General features: G+C 44.7%; 1 protein-coding gene across 2 annotated transcripts in view; it reads left to right on the top strand.

The window, feature by feature from the left end:
- Positions 1-1,049: 1,049 nt before the first annotated feature.
- The window catches only part of znf217 (zinc finger protein 217), a 68,614-nt gene continuing 49,245 nt past the window's right edge, over positions 1,050-20,418 (top strand). For both annotated transcript variants that reach the window (XM_086005291.1, XM_086005292.1), the window contains exons 1-2: positions 1,050-1,161; positions 10,820-10,919. The gene's annotated coding sequence lies outside the window, so the exon portion shown is untranslated. The remainder of the gene's footprint in view (positions 1,162-10,819; positions 10,920-20,418) is intronic.

The following is a 20,418-nucleotide window of genomic DNA, read 5'->3' as shown; positions in this document are numbered from 1 at the left end:
AGGAACAAGCCAGAATAATTGTGTTTGTCTAACTCACTGTGATACTCATTGTGACATGCCTTAACAATGCTGTGACTAGCAATCTTCTGATGGGGTAAACATATATTTAAAATGCCTTTTCATGGCATTAGCAGTTAGATGCTTTGAAGAGGGAATTATAGGTTTCTGTGAAACAATAAACTAGATGGGTTGAATGGTCTCCCGTGACCATTGTGTATAAGCAAAAATACATGGTAAATGACCACTGAATACAGAAAGTATTCCATTATGGTCTGATCATGGTTTAATCTGTCTCCAGTTTAATCATTTGCATGTGTGGTACATTCATGTGATTGTGGAATATTGTTCCGATTACTCCGTGAATTATTGTAATGTAACATAAGTGCATTTCAAATACAAACTAATATAATACACCTTCTAATTGCTTTGGCAATAATTTCCATATTTCTGCTGAATATCACCTGTTCTGGCATGGCTCATAGATTTTTCATAGTAAGACCTAGGCAGCTGCATGGGAGTCTTTAGAGTAAGCAAACAGAAAGAAGATATCATCCACATCAAAAAGTGAAGTGAAATTTGGGAATCAGGGGAAATGTAATAGAAATATCCCAAATCTGTATAGAGAAGAACCAACAAAAAGTGAATTTTAAAGTTTTAGCACAAAACAAAGATTCCAAAAGAACACAGGGTAAAAATGTAGAGAATCATTGCTGATTGGCAAATAGGTTAGCAACCCTACGCTTTTGTCACTCTTTGCCCACGTGGTTGTAGAGTACAAAGTTTCAAAACAAATCCTTGTTGAAGAGGAGAACAAAAAAAGTTGCGATCTCTGGTTCGACTCAGTTCATGAATTATTATTTCATGTTTTTCACCTTTCTCCCCCTCAAAACCAGAGGCAGTGCACACCAGGAAAGTGTGACAGAGAGAAAGAGAGAGACACACGCACAGATAGAAGGCAGCGCATGCACGTGAAAGCGCGGGCACGGTGTCAATCCTTAAAGCGCGCGCGCGTGCGCGCGCGGGGGGGGGGGCACGTGACGTCGGGGGGGGGGGGAGCGCGAGGCGGTGCGAGCGCTGGAGCATTATCGGCGGAATATAACACGGCAAAGGGAGCAGCGAGCAACTGCACGGAGCCTGCACCTATAGCACAGGCAGCGCAAGGTAGGAGGGCAGCCGAGTCATAAATAATGAGATAGCTTAGAATAAAGGGCTTCAGGGGATGAGTCCAGAGAGAGAGAGGCAGGTTAGTCAGAGGAAGGGAACGGGTGTGTGTTTTTCTGTTTGTTTGTTGCAGTTACAGAATATATGGGTCTATTTAAACTTGTCTTTATCTCTATTAAAGTGGGGCTTTTTTGTTGTTGTTGTTGTTGTTGCAAGCGGCTCTAATTCGAAAGGTCGTCCTCGTATTACGAAATGAGCACTTCATGCAGCTACTGTATGCAAACACATCAACAACCGCTCCAAACAGGAAAAAGTCAACGGGAGCCTCAGCTCAGCTACAAAAAAAAATTATCTGGGATTTTTTCCCCTTTTTGATATAAAAAAAATCTTAACTTTTGCGAATAGAGAAAATGAAACCCTGGGTCTGATCCGTCTTGGTTATATACGTTATATAAATATATTACATTAAAAAAAGGTAGAGTTTATAAAGGAGGGGAATTTTATTAATGAACTGTGGCTTGAAGGTCTGAGGCAGCCTTGTTAGTCATTATGAAAGTTCATTGATCGCTGTCAGATTCTTTTTGTTTCGTTTGGGTTGCGTTTGTGTCCTCAGTGGGCGATGTTTTCTGAACGATGCAGATTGTATATAGCGATCAATAGAACAACCGCAAACGAACAGCTTAAAAAAATATATATATTTATTTTTTGTGGGGGGAAGAAAACTTAACCGGAGTTCCATTTATTAATTGCTTCTATATCATATGGTGACGATTACTCTAAGTTCACTTTTTATGGGGTAATCGGGACATTTATATTTTATAAAAGGCATTCGGAATAAGACCGAACTTTATTTTGCGAGGCAGTTCAATTGAGAAGATTGTGGCTTTCAACACACTTCGTTTTTATTCTAATCAGCAACTCCCGGATCACATGGTCTCGGATTGTGTTGGCTGTTGGTCGCTTACCTCTTATCTTGTGAAGATCTTTAAAGGAACTTTTAAGTGGCTGGTGTTTTTTTTAAGTATCTGTTGAATAGTATCTAAGAATTCGGTTGGAAATCGAAGGTTATTCAGACTTTATCTGCTTAAAGCAGGCAGTGACTTGCTGACTAATACCATGACGGTATGGTTGGGGGTTGTGTTAGGAGAAAAGGTATCAAGCACAATGACATGACAATAGCTTGAATGCCTTCACGCCATGTTTAGACATGTGTGCTGAAAGTCGCTTTTGAACTGTACTGTAATTTTTTTTAACGTAATGACTAAAAACGTATAGAGGTATTTATAGTATTTTCCACAAAGCAGTGCTAATTAATGTAACTTATTGCAAAATACTTGTATGTAACAAAAAAGCCTCTCCATATTGCTTTTGTTGCATTCTTGATTCCTTTTTTAAAAGAACAGAAACTCTGCTTCTGAATCTTGAGACTGCTGGAAATAACTTTTTTGACTTTGATTTTAGGGTTTTATTTTCAATCCAGTGGTTATCTTAACTAATTAACTTACTACTAACTTTTTTTTTACATAATGTGTTAAATATCAGAAAACACTTTTGAACAGTGAATTGTAATTTGTACTTATTTCTATTCCAATAATGAATTGGACAAAAGTGCACAAGTTTTAGTGAATAGAAATCTGTGTTTAAAAACCACTTCAAGCACTGTACTAACAGGTTGTTTCAGAACACATTACAACCTAAACCAAGGGACTGCATTGTAGATTGGACTAATAATTAGTTACTAATTGACTGATTGAAACCAGGGCTGCTGGACAAATGTTCACAAGTTGAGAATAAAGTGCTTTATCAGGCTTACCTGAACTGAGAGACTAGAAAATTCCAGAGAAATTGTAGTTTTAATGTATTTTTTTTGTCTTGGTCTCTGCAACCTTGATTGGAACTTTTAGTCTTTAACAAAGGTCAGTGGCAGCTAGCTGGCTCTCCTTCAGGGACTGGTTGGGCTGAATAGCCTGTTTCTGTGCTGTATATCCTATGAATGTTTTTAAAAAATGTCTCAAGGTTGATTTTTGTGTACTTTTTGAAATTGGCTTGATGTGTTTAATTGAAATGTTTGTTTTAGAAACAGTAGTTCTAGATTTCAATACTGTACTTGTTTGCTGACTACACACATGCAGTACAGATGAAAGAACCATTGAATGGCCTTTCAGAGCTATTTGATAGCTTTACGTTCAAATTTAGCACATCAGAATATGTATTTCTGTCTTGAGACAAAACTAGAATGCCCTGGTGGGCCAGATTTAATTATTTAGTGTTTAAAGTTAGAAAAAATATTGAAGACTATTCCAGTGATGCCATAGACCAAAAAAAGCTGTTTAGTGCTGTTAAAAGGACCTTTGGCTGCTTAATGCTTGCACAAAGTTTTGCAATACATGAACTTCAGCTTCTGATCTGCACCCTTTGTTGCATATCAGTTCTTCAAGAGAACCATGTCAATTTAAAATCTTATTGAAAAATAATCAAAGGAACCTAGTAACTAAATATTGGAACATATCACATATTAAAAATAAATTATTAGATGTGAGCAGCTGTAAGGGTTTAAGTATCATAGTTGAATATAATTATGTAGCTAGAAAATGTACCAGGAAGTGAAAAGACTAGTCTTTATCTTGTGGGTTCAGTCATGTGTTACAAAAAAATTGGTAAAACCTTTTGTCCCTAAAATGGTACCGTTTTACTATTTCCTTTTTTTAAATGACTTAAATTTTCTGAATATCCCCTTTTCAACATGCATGGAGGAAGTTCTTAGACCCTTATTTTCTAAGTCTAATTTTAAAGCAGCGCTATATACAGAAGGCAACAGGATTTTATGAGCTAGTTTCTCTAAATTGTATTGTTAATTCTCAGCCACATTTCAGGGGGAAAAAAACCCAATGTCAATGCACAGTCATAATTTCTCTTCCTCCCCCAACCCCTAAAAGTTGCAGACTTTTTTTCCAGTGTGATTCATTGATCAAGGAAATGCTGCATTTGATAATCGTGATGTTGAAACTGATATCCTCCACAGGCAGAATAATGATCACAGCAGCACTATTGTTGCAGAAGCCCTGTAAAAGGTTAACCCGAACCTCCTATGATGCTGGGGAGTTGAAGTGTCAGCTGCTTTTGGCAGTTCAGAATAAAATTCAGTTGCCACTTGTTTTTGTTTTGCCTTATTCAAAGCTGTGCATGATGTGACGAGTCCTCATTTTTATTTAGATGTAGTATAGAACAACTCTAATCTATATGTAAGCCATTGAAAACAAATGTATGGTAAATATCCAACTGCCTTGTTTGTTTTTTCAATTTCCTTTAAGTTCAGTGTAAATATAAAATCCTGATTTCCTGTTGAAGTAGTATTTTACAATCCAAAAATCAAGGCTTCTAAAATAGTCTGAGTCATAAAGCAGAATGCACTTTCAGTACAGTAAACAAAATATATGCTTTCTGTGATGTAGTTTTATATACATTTAGTCTGGGTTTTGTTACTGTATCCAAGTACAGTTGATGGTTTTGTGATGTTTTATAGCAAATACTTTGATACAGAAATCAGCTTTTGTTGTAGGTGAGGGTTGGAAAAGGGCAAGGAATGTATGGAATCAATTTACTGTGTCTGTTAAAAGTACAGTCTTTCATTGTATGAGGATAATGCACTTATTTTTTCTAAAAGGAAAATATTGTGTGCAATCTGGTTGAAGGCTTGTGTTTGAAAATGGATACTTTCTGTCAGACATCTTGCTTTTGGAAAAATCTAAGTGTCTTTTTTTTATACACAAAAATTGTGAAATGCCTGGTTTAGTAGGCTATTTTTTAGTGGGTTGCTTTGTACAAATAGAAGTGGTTACTAGGCTAGTGTCTGTTTCCCACCCTTCCTTTCAGAGCTGTTTTTGATATACAGGCAGCCTCCTGTGTTGTGCTGTTAAACTAAAAGCCACATCTGTCCTTCACATTAGGCATGTCAGACTGCCTGTTGGGCTTGTGGATTGTGACCTTGGAGGCTTCATACACTTATCTAAATTTTCAATAAGTCTTTACTGGTAATAGACAGCATTGATGTTTGCATTACACATACATCCTGTACTGCATAGGGTTGTTGGGTTTAAATGGTTCCCTAAATTAGAGACATATTCGGTTGTCTTTTTCAACAGCCCTGGGTCTTCTGCTAGTTTTGTAGCAGTATATCACTTTATAGGAAGTTGGTGGTTGGTTGCTATGTGTTCTTGCTTTGTACTAGTTCACCTTGTACTTTGTGTTCCAGTTGATCTTTAACAATTTTTTTAAAAAGTGTCCATTTTTGTGTTTTAGCAGCCAGCAGATTGAAATAGCAACTGATAAATGTGCACAATATGCCTGCAATGTCAAACTCGAAAGGTTTGGTTGATTGCTTTTTTAGGTAACTGCTGTGACTTTAGCCCTGTAATTTTGTAAATAATACAATAGGAAATTTATATCTCATACAAGGAGCAACCCCACCCACCTATTCTATTTAGTGAACTGACTGTTATGCAAACTCCATTTCAGGTTGAACCAGAAAAGAGGCCCATTAAACTAATGGCCTAAAATTACTTTTATTTTAAATTTTTACGATGTTAAAATGAAATATAAATGCTAAATATTATGACTTTCCCCCCTAAGAATTTGCTGTGGGGTGGTGGAATCTAGTATAATAACTCAGTGGTTCAAAAAGTATTTCAGTATTCTGAATGTGAAATGGGAGTGTACCAAAACACTCTTTTTGTGGGTTACTTGTATAAATGCCAATAAGAGTGAATTACTGCAGTGTTAAGTAGTGATTCTAATTCAGTCTTGCCATTTTAAGAAAAGGATTGCTGTACATGTCATCCAGCACTTAAAATGTTAAGTAGCAATAGTGGCTACTGCTCCCATTAGTTCATTTGGTAAAGCTACTGTATAGCTGAGCCATACAGATCAGAATGGGCTAATCCCAATCCTGGTTTCAGTTTTCAGAATTATGCATTTATAGATTATCTTTTCTATTCTACACTTCAGTTTGTGTCTGTGCTGAATTAGCTGGTCTCAGCAAAGGTGACAGTAAGGGTGCTTAAATTGGCTTCTGCTTCCTTGGGCTAAGGAAGGGAAATGAACTCTGTTATGTTTCTGGTGCTATCCAATGACCCTTGCTGGAAAGTACGCATTCGTAGATGTTTGAGGAACTGGATTGAGCTCAACTATGATACTTTTGCGCACAGAAGAATTGCAGCTTGAACAAGGTGCTGGTGAATGCCCCATACCTGTGTGACTACACCCCAGCAAGCATCAATACCTTCAGAAGGGAGGGGGTGAGTGTGAAGAAAGTTGGCAAAAAACATAGGCAAGCTGAAGTTTTACTTATGCTCCATTCCCATTCAAAACAATATTCTTAGAAATAGGTAAAATATTTCCAGAGAAACCTGAGATCTAAAACCTGCAAGTTGCTGACAAATGTGAATTTTTAGTGCAGGTAGTGTGAAGGATAGTGTATTTAAAATAAATAGCAAATGTAGTTCAGAGTTGTTGTGCCTTATTTAGCTATCCAATTTATTTTCCTGCTGGTTTGAAATGAATGAAAGGTATTTGTCCTGAGAGAATTTTGATAATGCATATACAGTGTTGTGGTATGCAGCAACCGTTCTTTCTCACCACCCTTTACAAATGATACTTACCTAATTAACACTCTGCATCCTGTGCTGCAGTCAGTCATAGTGAGCACCAGCAGTACTAAACTATACTGCTGTGCAAACACCTATCCCATTCTGGATTCTGCTGTAATACAAATGGTATATGTTAATGGACATGTGGACTCATGTGCTTATAGTGCAATCCTCACAATCAGTATTTTAAAAAACTAGGCACAGTGAAGTTCCAAACAATGATCCCATGAGCTGGCACTTGGGTGTTTAATACAATATGGCTACTGAGTAAACTTTTTGTGTGCTGGTAAACCTCTAGTTCCTATGGGTTATCTTGATCTGCCACTTATTGTACAATATACAAAAGGAAACCAAGATACTCTGTGCATAATTCTATATCTAACATTTTGTGTGTATTTCCTCTGTTTGAGTACTGTACCATCACTGTTCCATTTTTGGGTAGATATGAGCAGTAAAGCTGCAGATGTGACCACAGAGTAGCAGCAGCAAATGCAAGTGCTGTCAGGAAATATTCTCAAAGCAAATCAGCAGTAAGTGCCACTAAACCAGCAAATGCTATTATATTTTATATAATTTAGTCTTGCACCATCTCAGATCCGTTTGCATCACAAGTGAATATGACTGGCATTGTAGGTTTAGGTTACTTAAACTTCCCTTGCTGCCTTGATAGCAACTTCCTCTCCTGTCCCTTTTGATCTTCAAATTCAGATATTGTCTACTATAACATTTTCGTTCCTCAAATGTGGCAGTTTACTATCTTGGCTTTCTCTTGCAGCCCTGGCAGGAACTATACTGTATGCAAAACCCATAATCCTTTTTCCTATCAGTTGTAAACCTTAAGGATGATACATTGATAGAGATTATGATGGCTATAGCAAGACCTTTTACTGAGACAAAAGTCACTTCCTGGAAAATGAGAGAATGAATTGGGATTATAGGTGGACAGTACTTTCAAACTATCCCCGAGACATGCTTGTTTTCTTTAAATTTTGGTGGTCTTCAAACTATTGGTGCTCCTACATTTTTTTTCCAGTTTTTGGTTGAATCAAAGTTTCAAGCTCCTCACTTTTTTTATTACTGTCTTGGACTTTTTTTTAACCTCTTCCCGTCCTGGAGGTGTTCACTCCTCACTCATTTCTGGATAAGATTCTACAAGCACTTTTCACTCTGGTATCTCTTGCAAGTGATCATTATTTACTGTGACGGCTCGGGTATGAATATTGGCAGACTATTTGCCCGTGGTGGCTGTTAAGCCAAGCCTGATTTCTATATTCCACCCTCCCCTGATATCCACACGCTGCGTGTAGTTCCGGAAGAAGTTGCTGGATTGTGATGTGGAGTTGTAACCCTGGCTGATTCTCCTCCTCCTCCCCCCCCCCCCCCCCCCCCCCCCCCCCCATATCCAGCCCAGTGGCACTGAGGCTGATTGCAGCACTCCTGCCACACCAGCTGAGAAATTGGCTAAGATGACATACTGGGAATTGAACGTGGGATTTTCCTGTTCTGTCTGACTAATCTTGCTGAGCTAATCTAAATCTTCTCCTCCACACTACCCCCCACCCCAACCCTTGCAATCATTCCCCTCAAATTTTACTTGATGGGTGGGTAGTGTTTTATAAATACATTATCAATGGCATATTACCTAAATAGGATAGGACAGTATTTCTGAATTGTAAGTGTCTGTATAGTAAGTTTAAGTCCTGTGTGTGTAAAATGGAAACTTGTGGTTATATGTGGGTGAGTACTATGTAGTTGGTGTCCATTTAGCTGGTTTCTAAATTATGCTGAACATTTATTTGATACACAAGTGAATATTAAGCTGCTGTGTTCACTAAATTTCATTTCTGTACTTTGTTCAATGCACTCAGAACCAGCACTGATGAAGTGTGTTATTGTAGGCTCTAAACTGCAAGTCAGCAGAATCACAGAAGTAGTTGGGAGATTTGACTCGAGTAGTTTAATCAATAGATGTTTTTGAAAAGTAAAAATGTTAAAAGATCAATACTAACATAAATAGTTTTGATAACTTAAGCAACTATTTCCACTTTCTGCTGTGTCTCAAACTTGCTACAGTCAGATACTATGATTCTTTTTACCTCTACATTAGTTCGAGGTGGAGCTGCTCCAAATCTAAGTTCTGTACTTTTTAAAAATTGCATTTCTTGTAGGAAAGTTTCTCTGGCCTTCGAAAAAGCTGACTGGAAGGATATGCATCAGTGAGGGGCTTGTCATAGAGGATAGATGGCCTGGCATATGTTGCAAGGCTGTAATAACTAGTTTGGATGCTGTCTGAACTGCAATAGGCACTCAAAATGGTTTCTGGTAGTTCGCATCTCAAAAGATTGTGTTCACGACTTGCGATAGATTCTGGTATTGGTGTTGAAATATCATGGTTTACAGGTTCATGGGCAATTGATGCCTTTTATATTGCTACTGTTCAGACTTTCATTAATGTAGTAGGCTGACTTTACAGTCCTATTGTGCTGGTTGTAGTATAACAGCTGGAACTGATGTAATGCAAATGGACTGTGGTCAAACTACTTGCTGGCCAGGGTATGATTTTTTTTTTTTCTTCCCCCCTCCCACCCTTCCAGAAACCATTGAGTACTAACACAGGAGGGCTACTGCACAGGCATGGAGCAAACTAGAGTACTGAGCAAATATAGCTGCGAGTTGCACTGTAATGCTGTTCATTTGCCCCTGTCGGTATAACTGGAACTTGATCCAGTATAATGTAGAGTGTTCATCATCTTTACTGTTTCATTTAATATCTTGAGCTATCTTGAACATTCTGCTACTGGAAGTTGGGAGTAAACAGACTCCAGTTGGCACTCTGGGGTTCATTACCAGGCCTGGAGAGAGCTGCTTCACTATTGATGCAATTGTGGTCATAAAACTAGTTATGACACTTACAGGAAAATGTCAGTTCCTGGGCTTTTTATTATCTTTTGGAGGAAAACAGAAAAATGGATGAAATTAATTGCTGAGGTGTATGTTTGTAGCATTTGCATAAAGGCAGCACTGAATTCAGCAAGAAACTCCCATAACTGTAATCTTTGTGTTTTTCCTGTTCTATTTTGTGTGCAGTTGACTGATAATCAAAGCTGTCTTTTGTACAAAACAAATGGAATTATCTAATAATTTGAAAAAAGCAACATAAATAACAGCAAAGTGAGAATTTAGAACTGAGAAAAATTTGAATTGAGCAACTTTGAGTTACACCCGTGGGTGGAAAATTGATTTTTCTTTTTAACCTAGTTTTTGGCTGAATTTGACTGTTTGAGTGTACACGTTTAGACTGCAGATGGCATGTTTCTGAAGATGTTCTATCATGCAGTTGAAGGTGAAGTTGAGTGATCCTGTATAGAAACTTTAATGTGCATTTAAAAGTTTACACATTCGATGATGGCTCATGAGGTGAATGCACCACACTGTGGTACCAACCCATACAAAGGTGTGTGTGTGTGCCCTCTTCTCCTGAAGGTGTTGATCTATGCCCATCCACTGCCATCGTTTGTCAGATCAGCTATCTCTGCACACCTTCAGATTTGAACTTGGGTCACTCTTGGTCTGTGTGGCTCTGTACCACATCAGGATTGTTGTGGATATCAAATGCATATAATTATAATCAGCTGTGGAGTTCCACATATTAATATGGAGAGTATACTTAATTGTAGGGACTGAGAGAGCTCTACATACCTGAGTTGTGAGTTGCAGATGGCCATTTGCACTGTAGTGCAATAGTCATTTTTTTAGCCTAGATTTCAAAATTGCTTAGTCTTGTGCTGATTTCCCTGTTTGTGTATTTGATGACTTGGAGTAATTGCAATGGTATTATGTTGCAATGTGTAATCGGTGTAATGATTCATCCGTATATCATGGGTGTAAATATTGATGTGCTAGTCTAGATGATAGCATATTCATGGATGTCATTCTCATTATAGTATGGTGTATATAGTATGAGGGTGTGGCAAAAACATGTCTAACCAGTTCTGTGTTTTTAATTTTAAAAGGTATTTGATGCCTGTTAGGGAACATCATGGATGCACAGCTCTGAAGTTAAATCAACCCTGAATACTGATGTAAATTGAATAGAGTCCAGAATTTAAATCGGTAAGTCTTGATATACAAGGTTGGGAAAAAACAATTCCCCTGTACTGTTTTCTCTCCAGTGGTTGGTGATTTTTAGTCAAATCAAGTCTAGCCTAGTCTGTGTATCTGCATTTATGCCACCCTTGGTTTGACTTGCAAGGAAGTGCACTTGAGGTACAGGAAGGAATTCATTTATTGCCGCCTTTCTTCCATCATACACACCCCAAGTCATTTAAGAGGCTTGCAAATTTGTGACAGAAGGGAAGCAGACGTGTAACAGCATCTGACTTTGAGCTTGGAGATTCTGGTTGAGGGTCTGATACTTGAGACAAGATATTGGTGAGGTTGGTCAGCTACCGAAGGTATAACTTGCATTTTTTGGTAAAACTAATTTTGGAGTTGTCCAATATTTTTCAGTCTTTAGCATACAATACTACTTGTAGTCGAGCCACTCGGGTGCTCAAACATGGTGCTGCCTGTGTTTCTAGCTTCTATCCACAGCTTGCCAGCTTTTGGATGTTGCTGAAGCCAGTGAGCTGAGGGGGGTTCTGGGGGTTGTGGCCTTGACAAAAAGTGAGAGTAACCCTGATGTGTACAATGTGATTTTGTAAATTCCAGCCTTTGACAGCTGAAGCGTCAGCAGGAAGAATGGGTATAATTTAGAGATTTCTAGTATATACTGTTACATGGCGTACCAGCAGAAGTGACTTTGGTGTACCTCACCCTTTCTTAGGAAACTAGAATACCAGGAAGTTTGAGGCCTCAATGCTCAAATCAGTATGCAGAGTATCTTTCTGAAGACCCAGCTATTCTTATAATTTTGCTAAATAAGTCAGTCCTGCTCGGTTTTATAATTGCTTTTGATTTCTTTAGGATGCTCAGTGGGAGTTCTTAATGGGTCTCTGTCTTCAAGACTGAACAGAATGTCATATTTTCAAAATGGCGGTGTTCATGTATAGAAACCAATTGATATTACACCTAGAAATCTTTGTACCTGACAATTTATATTGTATTTGAAATAAATATATTGCTGAGAAGTGTTGCTGACGACTCCTCAGTGCATCTTGGTCCTTTTTTTGATTGGAGCATTGTACTATTATCTAGACTGGGCTAGCTCCTTTTGCTGTCTGGCTAGAGGATGGCCTGATGCTAGTGGCATCCATGATTGAAGTTTCAGGAACAGAAAAAGATCATGTGGCCTGAAAAGCCACTTCCTTTGGTAGAAGCATGATTTTGTTTTGTTCATTCTCAGGATGTGGGCAAGGCTGGCATTGCCCATTCTTAGTTTCCCTGAGAAGGTGGTGGTACAACTGAGTGACTTGCTAGGCCACTTCAGAGTGAAGTGTCAAACATATTGGTCTGGGACTGGAGTCACACATAGGCCAGACTGGGTAAGGACCGCAGGTTTTCTTCCCTGAAGGACATGAAGGGAAGTGGCGGTACGGATTGTGGATGTGATGGGCCTTCAATAACCACAAAACTAGAAGTTATAGACTTAAACAAGTTGGCTTTTAATCACTAAGATCAGAGCTAACATCTCAACACGCCGACTGGTTCACAGGAATGAGTCATACAGATCCTGGGATCTTTATGTAAGAGAAGTCAGGGGCGGAGCCAAGAGCCAAGACCTGGAACCTCCCAGGTTAGTCGGGAAAGAGGAAGTGAAACTATACACAGTGGGGGAGGGTAATATATATGAGTGCTCAACGAATACAGGATCAAGACAAACAGATTTCATTACATTCACCCCTTCTATAGATTTAGTCCATCGGGCTGATGTTTCTTAAAAGTTGGTATAAGTGAGTCTGTCAGGAGGTTTTGCAGTTCTCGGTGATCGGCGCAAAGCCGGTTGGGGTGCCTCCTAGGGGAGTGGATTCTGGTTCCTCCGCTGTCCGGGCCTCCGCAGTGTCTTCCAGGTTATCTGCAGTGTCCTCCAGGTTAAAGTTGGGTATTGATACCTCTGGGCGTCCTGTCTCTTTGTAGTGTAGGTCTTCATCGGGTAGTCTCCCATCGTTCTCTCCGCTCCCCAAGGGAGCGAGGTCTTTTATGGAAACAGTGTCCTCTCGCCCGTCAGAGTATTCGATATAGGCGTACTGAGGGTTTGCATGGAGGAGCTGTACCTTTTCCACAAGGGGGTCCGTTTTATGGCCTCTCACGTGCTTCTGCAATAGTACTGTCCCCGGAGACGTCAGCCACGCGGGTAGAGATATGCCCGAGGTGGATTTCCGGGGGAAAACGAACATCTTTTCGTGAGGGGTAGCGTTAGTGGCAGTACATAACAGAGACCTTATGGAGTGGAGCACGTCTGGGAGGACTTCCTGCCAGCAGGAGGTCGGAAGGCCTTTTGACTTTAAGGCTAACGTGACAGCCTTCCAAACAGTAGCATTCTCCCTTTCCACTTGCCCATTACCCCGGGGGTTGTAGCTAGTGGTTCTGCTAGTGGCTATCCCCTTCGAGAGCAAGAACTGGCGCAGCTCGTCACTCATGAATGACGTCCCCCTATCGCTGTGTATGTAGTTCGGCATGCCAAACATGCAGAATAGATTACAGAGACACTTGATGACCGTGGCACTGGTCATGTCTGGGCAGGGAATGGCGAAGGGGAAGCGGGAATATTCATCAATGATATTGAGGAAGTATACGTTACGGTCGGCAGAGGGAAGGGGTCCCTTGAAGTCCAGACTTAGGCGCTCGAATGGCCGTGTGGCTTTGATAAGGTGTGCACGGTCAGGCCTGTAGAAACTAGGCTTTCATTCCGCACAGATGCGGCAGGCTCTGGTCATTGCCCTGACCACCTCGATGGAGTGGGGCAGATTGCAGGACTTCATGAAATGGTATAGTCGGGTGACCCCTGGGTGACAGAGGTCGTTGTGGAGACCCTGTAATTTGTCCGTATGAATGCTGGCACACATTCCCCACGATAGGACGTCTGGGGGTTCATTAAGGGCTCCCGGCCTGTACATAATATCATAGTCGAACGTGGATAGTTCGATCCTCCACCTGAGTATTTTGTCATTCTTGATTTTCCCCCTTTGTTATTAAACATGAAAGCCACCGACCGCTGGTCGGTGAGCAGGGTGAAACGTTTGCCGGCTAGGTACTGTCTCCAGTGCCGCACTGCCTCCACTATAGCCTGTGCCGCCGCCTCAACAGAAGAGTGCCTGATTTCAGGTCCCTGAAGGGTTCGGGAGAAGAAGGCCACAGGTCTCCCAGCCTGATTGAGGGTCGCAGCTAAGGCAAAGTCTGACGCATCGCTTTCGACTTGAAAGGGAATGCATTCGTCCACTGCACACACTGCAGCCCTTTCAATGTCCTGTTTAATACTGGTGAAAGCCTCCCGAGCTTCAGCTGATAGTGGGAAGGACGTTGATTTAATGAGGGGTCGGGCCTTATCAGAGTAATTGGGCACCCATTGGGCATAATATGAAAAAAATCCCAGGCACCTTTTTAAAGCTTTGGGATTGTGTGGCAGGGGCAGTTCCTTTTAGGGGGCGTAATCGGTCAGGGTCCGGTCCAATTACCCCATCTTCCACCACACAGCCGAGGATACAGAGACGGGTTGTGTTGAAGACGCATTTGTCTTCGTTGTAGGTTAGATTCAGCTTTAGGGCAGTTTTTAAAAATCTCGCAAGATTTAGATCGTGGTCTTGCTGGTTGTGCCCGCAGATAGTGACATTGTCCAGATAGGGGTAGGTAGCTTGTAGTTTATTCTCGTCAACCATGCGGACCATCTCACGTTGGAAGACCGAGATCCCATTTGTTACCCCGAAGGCCACTCTGAGAAAATGGTAGAGGCGCCCGTTCGCCTCGAAGGCGGTGTATGGGCTGTGGTAAACCACGTTCACTATCGTATCACTGTTAGTAGTTAGCACTGTTCACCACTGTTCGTTATAACTGTATCACTGACCACTATTGTATCACGGTACGAGGTCGCCTCTTGCCACACTGCTATACCTGGGATGACCACCGCCGACTCCGCCTTGGCTCCACCCACCAGGCCAGGTATAAAGGTGAGCGACTGACTGGTATTCCTCCTGCTTGGATCGGATCACCCACGAGAGTGGGCTCTGTTATTTAGTCAATAAAAACCTTTAGTCACCTTCGTAACTCTTCGCCTTTTATTGGAGGAATTGATAGGTATATCAATTTTATTGACTAAATTTAATGATGTCCGACAACGAGTCACAACCGGCGGAGGAGCCACCAGCGCAGCTCCCAGGAGCACAGCCACACCAGCCAGCTTGGCTGCGAGCCCTCAGACCGCCGTACCTGGACCTGAACCCACGAGCAGCAAACTCAGCCGCAGACTTTAAACACTGGCTGGTCTGCTTCGAATCATACCTGAGAGAATCCAGCGTCCCTCAGGCATCCAAACTAAGTGTCCTGCAGGCGCAACTGAGCCCGAGAGTATACACTCTCATCGAGGACATGACTACCTACGAGACCGCCATCAACCTGCTGAAACAGAAGTACCGGACCCCGGTAAACTACATGTACGCTAGGCACCTCCTAAGATCACGGCCGCAACAGCCAGGAGAATCAGTAGCCGAATTCTCACAGGCGCTATATGCACTCGCCAGGAACTGTGACTTTAAATCGGTGTCGGCAGCCGAAAATACTGAAGATAATATCCGCGACGCATTCCTGAAAGGCCTACGGTCCGAGTACTCACGGCAAAGACTGCTGGAAGCTAAAGACCTCAGCATGGAAAAAGCTGAAGCCCTCGCTATCTCCCTGGAAGTGGCCCACCAAGATCAGGAAGCATTCACCAGGTACTGCTCGCGACCCTGGGACTCGGGCCCGACCCCTACCACAGCACCCTTCCCAGCGCCGCCCCCGGGACCTACCTCTGCGTCGGCGTCCCGGACCCGACCGGCCCCGCCACCCCCGGCACCGGCCCCGACATCGGGCATCCGCGATCGGGCCGCCGGCTGTTTTTTTTGTGGCCAGGAGAAGCACCCGAGGTCGCGCTGCCCAGCCAAGAACTCCACATGCAGAACCTGCCTGAAGAAAGGCCACTTCTCCAAGGCCTGCAGGAGCGGATCCTCAGAGGCCAGCAGTGCCGCATGCGAACTATGGGGGCGGCCATCTTCGTTTAGGGCAACTGAGGCCAGCATCCCCACACATGAGTCATGGGGGTGGCCATCTTTGTTTAGGGCAACTGAGGCCAGCATCCCCACACATGAGTCATGGGGGCGGCCATCTTTGATTAAGGCAACCGACCCCAATAGTGCCTCATGTGAGCTACGGGGGCAGCCATCTTCTCCGTCATTTTGCCCTACCTCGTGGGAGACGCCATTTTACTCACCACGCCCGACCGCCTCGCCCGCAGATGACAACGACTCGCTCAGCTACACACTAGCTTCCGTCACCCTGGACCAAGCCCGCCCGCACCATCTGTCCAAGTCAATGATGGACATCAAAGTGAACGGCCACGCCACGACCTGCCTGTTCGACAGCGGAAGCACGGAGAGCTTCATCCACCCAGACACGGTGAGCCACTACTCCCTCTCTGTCCTACCAACGCGCAGCAGAATCTCGATGGCATCGAGGTCCCACGCCACGGACATCAGCGGCTACTGTGTCGTGACCCTGTCGGTTAAGGGCACGGAGTATAAAAACTTTAAACTCCTCGTCCTCCCCCATCTCTGCGCTGCCGTCCTACTAGGGCTGGACTTCCAATCCCACCTCCAAAGCGTAACCCTAGCATACGGTGGACCCCTCCCCCCACTCACAGTCAACAACCAGCAAACGTTAAACCGCCCACCGCGTAACACCTGCAGCCTCTCCACCCTCAAGGTCCCGCCACCCTCTCTGTTTGCTAACCTTACCCCTGACTGCAAACCCGTCGCTACCAAGAGCAGGCGGTATAGCGCCGGGGACAGAGCCTTCATTAGCTCTGAGGTGCGGCGCCTCCTGAAAGAGGGCATTATCGAGGGGAGCAGCAGCCCCTGGCGTGCCCAGGTCGTAGTCGTAAAGACCGGCGATAAAAACCGCCTGGTCATCGACTACAGCCAGACCATAAACAGATATACCCAGCTGGACGCATACCCCCTCCCCCGCATATCTGACATGGTCAATCAGATTGCACAGTATAAAGTATTCTCGACCATCGACCTGAAGTCGGCCTACCACCAACTCCCTATCCACCCTGAGGACCGCCAGTATACCGCCTTCGAGGCGAATGGGCGCCTATACCACTTCCTTAGGGTCCCCTTCGGTGTCACTAATGGGGTCTCGGTCTTCCAAAGGGAGATGGACCAGATGGTTGACCAGAACGAACTGCAGGCTACATTCCCCTACCTAGATAACGTCACTATCTGCGGCCGCGACCGGCAGGAACATGACGCGAATCTGGAGAAATTCCTCCGTACGGCCCAACGGCTGAACCTCACCTACAATAAGGAGAAATGCGTGTTTAACACCACACGCCTTGCCATCCTCGGCTGCGTAGTGGAGAACGGAATCATCGGCCCCGACCCAGAAAGAATGCGCCCCCTCATGGAGCTACCCCTCCCCCACTGCCCTAAAGCACTTAGGAGAACCCTGGGGCTTTTCGCCTACTATGCCCAATGGGTACCCAATTACGCGGACAAAGCCAGACCCCTCCTGAAAGCCACTTCCTTCCCCCTCACGGAGGAGGCGTGCGCGGCCTTCTCCCTCATTAAGGGAGACATAGCCAAGGCCACGATGCACGCAGTGGACGAGTCCATCCCCTTCCAGGTGGAGAGCGACGCATCCGACTTCGCCTTAGCCGCCACCCTAAACCAGGAGGGGAGGCCAGTGGCCTTCTTCTCAAGGACCCTACAGGGCCCCGAGATCCGACATTCGTCGGTCGAGAAAGAGGCCCAGGCGATCGTGGAGGCAGTACGGCGCTGGAGGCACTACCTGGCAGGCAAACGATTTACCCTCCTCACCGACCAGCGTTCGGTGGCTTTCATGTTTAATAACAAGCTGAAGGGCAAAATCAAGAATGACAAGATTTTGAGATGGAGAATCGAGCTCTCCACCTACGATTATGAGATCTTGTACCGGCCAGGCAAGCTGAACGAATCCCCTGATGCCCTTTCACGAATGACATGCGCCAGCGCGCATATCGATAGGCTTCAGACCCTCCACGACCAGCTCTGCCACCCCGGAGTCACCAGACTCTACCATTTCATTAAGGCCCGCAACCTGACCTACTCCATCGAGGAGGTCAGGACCATGACCAGGAACTGCCAGACCTGTGCGGAGTGCAAACCGCACTTCTATAGGCCGGACCGAGCAAGCCTGATCAAGGCCACCCGCCCCTTCGAGCGCCTGAGCATCGACTTTAAGGGGCCCCTCCCGTCCTCTGACCGTAATGTGTACTTCCTCAACATCGTTGATGAGTACTCCCGTTTCCCCTTTGCCTTCCCCTGCCCCGACATGACCAGTAGCACGGTCATCAAGTGCCTGAATGCCCTCTTCGCCTTGTTCGGGTTCCCGAACTATATACACAGTGACCGGGGTTCCTCCTTCATGAGCGAGGAACTCCGGCAATTCCTCCTAGAGAGAGGTATTGCAGCAAGCAGGACCACCAGCTACAACCCCAGAGGTAACGGTCAGGTGGAAAGAGAGAACGCGACGGTATGGAAGGCCGTCCTCTTAGCCTTAAAGTCTAAGGGCCTCCCAACCTCCCGCTGGCAAGAAGTCCTCCCGACAGCGCTGCACTCCATCCGGTCATTACTTTGCACGGCCACTAACACCACCCCCCATGAACGAATGTTCGTTTTCCCCAGGAAGTCGACTACGGGAACCACTCTACCAACCTGGCTGACCGCCCCGGGGCCGGTCTGGCTGCGGAAACACGTGAGGGCCCATAAAACGGACCCCCTGGTCGAGAGGGTGAACCTCCTGCACGCCAACCCCCAGTACGCCTACGTGGCGTACCCAGACGGGCGGGAGGACACTGTCTCCCTACGAGACCTCGCACCCTCAGCCGATCCGGAAACACCGCCACCACCCCCCCCAACCCCAGCCCAGGTAGACGGCATGCCGGAACCCCACGAGCCCTCGCCGACCACGCAAACACCAGCATCAACACCGGATAAGGCACCAGCACCGGATAAGGCAACACCACCGCTGCGGCGATCGGAGAGGCTTACGAAGCCTCCGGACAGACTGACCTACCAGAATTGGTAGTACACTTCACCCCGCCGGACTTAATTCTAAACAAGGGGTGAATGTGGTAAACCACGTTCACTATCGTATCACTGTTAGTAGTTAGCACTGTTCACCACTGTTCGTTATAACTGTATCACTGACCACTATTGTATCACGGTACGAGGTCGCCTCTTGCCACACTGCTATACCTGGGATGACCACCGCCGACTCCGCCTTGGCTCCACCCACCAGGCCAGGTATAAAGGTGAGCGACTGACTGGTATTCCTCCTGCTTGGATCGGATCACCCACGAGAGTGGGCTCTGTTATTTAGTCAATAAAAACCTTTAGTCACCTTCGTAACTCTTCGCCTTTTATTGGAGGAATTGATAGGTATATCATGGGCGGTCCTCCATTCTAACGGGGAGCTGGTGATACGCGGATTTGAGGTCGATAGTCGAGAAGACTCGGTATTGCGCAATCTGGTTGACCATTTCTGATATGCGGGGTAAAGGGTAGGCGTCCAGCTGGGTATAAATATTAACAGTCTGACTGTAGTCAATTACCATCCGTTTCTTTTCGCTATTTTTAACTATGACTACTTGGGCACGCCACGGGCTGGTACTGCATTCAATAATGCCTACCCGCAGGAGTCTGTCCACTTCCGCCTTGATAAAGTGTCTGTCTTCCAGACTCTACCGTCTACTTTTGGTCGCTATGGGCCTACAGTTCGGAGCAAGATTAGCGAATAAAGAGGGCGGGCTGCTTTTTAAGGTTGATAGGCCACAGACTGTGAGTGGCGGCTGGGACCCGCCATATGCTAGCGTGACACTTTTGTGGTGGCACTGGAAGTCCAGGCCCAAGATTACATTAACAGAGTTCTGGCATCACGGAGTTTAAAATCCTTGTAGTCCGTTCCTTTTACAGTCAGTGTTACCACACAGTAGCCCAAAATGTCCGAAGTGTGGGGCTTAGCAGCCATAGCAATTCTGCTCCGTGTAGGGGTTACCGTTAATGAGTGCCGCCGTACCAGGCTAGGGTGGATAAAACTCTCGGTACTCCCACAGTCAATTAAACATTTCGTTAAATTCCTGTTTACCTGTATGTCCATCATGGATTTTGTCAACGGGTGTGGCCTGGATTGATCCACCGTGATCGAAGCCACTGTTGGGCCCTGGGCGGCCGTTGAGTCGGGAAAAGATGGCAGATCCCAAGATGGCGGCCCGCACAGCACGCACGAGGCGGTGACGGAGTTGGAAATCGGATTCCCCGTGCAGACTTTGCTAAAATGCCCCTTTTTCTTACATTTGACGCATGTAGCGTCCTTCGCTGGGCATCGTTGTCTGGGGTGCTTGGCCTGGCCGCAGAAGTAGCATTTCGGGCCTCGAGACATT

This window comes from Somniosus microcephalus, chromosome 13 (genome assembly GCF_052327205.1).
Source record: "Somniosus microcephalus isolate GS21.2 chromosome 13, FLI_Smic_1.0, whole genome shotgun sequence".
NCBI classification, from domain to species: domain Eukaryota; kingdom Metazoa; phylum Chordata; class Chondrichthyes; order Squaliformes; family Somniosidae; genus Somniosus; species Somniosus microcephalus.
The sequence above is the reverse complement of the archived record's forward strand: the minus strand, read 5'-3'. Positions and strand labels throughout refer to the sequence as shown.